General features: G+C 38.7%; 1 pseudogene; it reads right to left on the bottom strand.

Moving 5' to 3' along the window:
- Window positions 1–468: 468 nt before the first annotated feature.
- On the bottom strand, window positions 469–2,683 carry LOC102469350 (nucleolar GTP-binding protein 1-like; annotated as a pseudogene).
- Between the last annotated feature and the right edge of the window lie 680 nt (window positions 2,684–3,363).

Below are 3,363 nucleotides of genomic sequence, written 5' to 3'. Positions count from 1 at the left end.
AAATAGAAAGTTCTTACAGATACAGAGATATCCTTGTCCAGAAGCAGGATGGCTTCACTCACATCTTGCTATCTACACAATTACCAAAGGGCAACTCATTAACTCCAAAGAAGTTCAGAGTGACTTGAACTCAAGATGTGAGAAAGCAACCCTCAAGAGGATGTGGTCATACACAGTCATTTTCCTCCATTATTCCATACTATCAGGATTTGGGCCACACTTGGCACATGAGCATGGCATGCTTTCGTACTGCGGGGACCAGGATTTGAACCGCAGTTGTTCATGTAGGATCTAGTACCCAACACACAGTTTTAAATCACTTTGTTACAAGGTTAGCCCATAGATTTTTGTTTTGTTTTGTTTTGTTTTTTGAGGTTACAAAGCATAACACCAATTTTATGAAACAATAACACACCACAGGAAATAAACTGCAACAGTCTAGTCAAACCATGTCAACCAAAAAGGACACTATCTCCTGTCCTTTTTCCCAGCCTTCCTCTTTCCAGAAAGTAAGTGCTTGAGCTTCATATCAAACACATGTCCATCTGCTTCCCCTGTTTTTCCCCTAAGCAATTCATCTTGTTCTGCACATTCTTCATCATAGTCTTGGCTTTCTTCACCATCTTGACATCCCAAAGACCAGAAGCATCACGTGGTGTTTGAGAGCAACTTTAACTCCAGGCTATAGAAAAGGGTGGAACAGAGTCTTCCCATTTTATTTTCCTTGTGGATCATCTTGCCTGGACTACATAATGGGTGCTGTCCTTATCATCAACGTCTCCCCCAAGACTAAGCATCTCATGCTCCAAAACTGTCCACTGAACCTTCTTAGCAATTTGTGGAATCCTGGGTCCTTGTGTATTCTTCTGTGTGGACTGCAGAATTTTCAACTTCCTTTCTACTCTAATTTGTTTTGCCAGTTGCCAGATTTCTACCATTTCCTCATTCAGAATCACTGTCATATTCCTCAGCATTTGTTCTTAGCTCTTCTTCTTTTTCTAACTATTCCAAATTCTTCCTGATGGCAGGATCAATATAATCAGCTACATTATGGCCTTCCCAGATCTCTGATATCTTATCATATTTTTCAGATAAATTCATTAAATCCAAGTTTTTTTTATTTAATTTATTTTTTGTATATACATTCAATTGCATTGTTTAGCTTACAATGTGAGCATTTCAATATGTGAACATTTCTCCCCAGTTCTGTTGATCAAAAAAAAAAAAATCTTCAACCAATAACACCACACTTCCCCATCCTGTCAATGTTCTACCTATGTATCCCTTCTGCAAATGTCCTTCATTAGGCCCCAGTCCTTCATATACACCTCATCTGACAGTCACACCCATCTCTTGTGTTTGTAGAACCATTCATTAATCAGTTTCAGTCACAGAGTGTAGACATTCAGTGTATGTTAGATGGGGATATACAATGTCTCTCCTTTTTGAAGATCCAAAATATAGTCATTCTCAGTTCCGGCTCAAGATCTCGTTCCCTTTTCTTCTTGGGCTCCTCAATTTCCATTCTCTTCTTATGTACTACTACTCCTTCTGAATAAAAGGAGATCTCTTCTTATCATCCCTCTTGTTTGGCACAGCTAAATACAATCTATTGAGCACCTCATTATACTTATTCCCCTTCATTTTGATTTCCATTCAATGAGCCAAAAGTCTATCACAAGCCTCTGTTTTAACTTTAATGACACCTTCCTCAGTCTGGGTACTGGTCTCTATTTCAGGGAGTCCTTCAGTCTGCAAAGCTATAAATAGTTTCTGATCATCTTCAGGAAGATCAGCTATTCTCTTTACATCACAATTGTTTGTTAAATGATTAGAGGCTTATTGATGAAGAGAGGCTTGATATGCTTGAAGAGCTCCAACTGCTCCTACAGCCCATGTCTGCATAGCTCTGACAGGTCCATCACATAGAGCACTGCAGCTCACAGGTGGGCCAGGGTAATGATGGCCTTTATCTCAATGGTGTTCTGGTCCTCCAGAGGATGATCCAGAATCTCTGGAGTATCAACAACCTGCCATCACAGATACTTATAATCCATTTGCCCAACAAATAGAGATTTGGTGGTAAATGCATAGGGCTGGACATACATATCTGCTCTCATCACCTTATTGATGAAGCTGGATTTCCCAACATTTGGGTACCTGCACAAAAGCAGACTCCTTGTATTTGGGTCAATGGTTGGCAAATGGGATAAATGCTGAAGCACTTGTTCAAAATATTCCAAACTCTGCTTCTGCTTCTTGATGACGGTGCACATACGCCCAAGGGCAGCACGCTTCAGCTGCTTGCAGCAGTATAGAGAATCACCATATTTCATGAGCCACATGTAACCTTTAGCAACATTGTCTACTAAATTTTTGGCAATATTTATCTGTCAAAAAGCTAACTTGTAAGATCCTTGTCATAGAAAATATTCATCAAATCAGTATAAAATGGATGAAAATCATCCAACATGGGAAAGTCTTTTAGAATCTGTGAGAGTCTGTCATGGGAATTCTGTTGAGTAAATTTGACTTTTCTCATATAAAAATGTCTGATGCGATGAATTTGGTAATGTTTATGAATAACCATTGGAGTCTTATATTGAGTCTTTGATAATGTCAGATCAATAAAGTCCTTGGAGGACAGCACCACGGTGATCTTCTTAAAGCTGTAGTGCGCCATGCTGATGGGTGCACGCGGAGGACCTGATTTCTGCTGTCTCTTATTTGTTCTTGTAGAACACAGTAGCTCCAGGGATACTTTGTTTGCACTTATTTCTCCAGTCCCAGATGATATAGATCTGGGATGTTGCCTTTGTCTTACTTCAATGAGAAGTCTTTTTCGTTAAGCATAGTGATTGTTCATGTGCAATCCACCATATAAAGAGAAACATGCTTAGCATTCACAAAGGCTAACAATCGATTTTTCCTTTCAGCTTACAAATTGTCTAGCTCTTACCACAGTGACATAAAAATAAACTTTTTTTAAACAGTGTGTCATGCAGTATTGGCAAATCCCTGAACACTTTAAGTTATAAAGTTGTAAATCAGTCTTTGTGAATTTTAAAATGCATTCTCAACATTTTGAAAATAAATAATAACTATATAAGTGCTTCTTATTGCCAAGACACAAACACTACTAAATCCAATTCCTCTTTAAAACATAAGAGAATGACCTTCTACTGGACATTTTTTTTGTCTCTCCTTTTATGTCTGTACATCCCATTGAGTGTGGGATGTTGTCCAAAAATGCTGTGTGATCACAGGGTGCATTGTTTTGTAAAGCAGGGATTGACTCCCGACCACAGATATCTGTGATCATTTTGACCTGTAGGCTTTCGATCATATTGAATATATGAGGAA

The sequence above is a fragment of the Tupaia chinensis genome, unplaced genomic scaffold (assembly GCF_000334495.1).
Source record: "Tupaia chinensis unplaced genomic scaffold, TupChi_1.0 Scaffold000037_22, whole genome shotgun sequence".
Classification (NCBI taxonomy): domain Eukaryota; kingdom Metazoa; phylum Chordata; class Mammalia; order Scandentia; family Tupaiidae; genus Tupaia; species Tupaia belangeri.
This window is presented reverse-complemented; position numbering and strand designations above follow the sequence as displayed.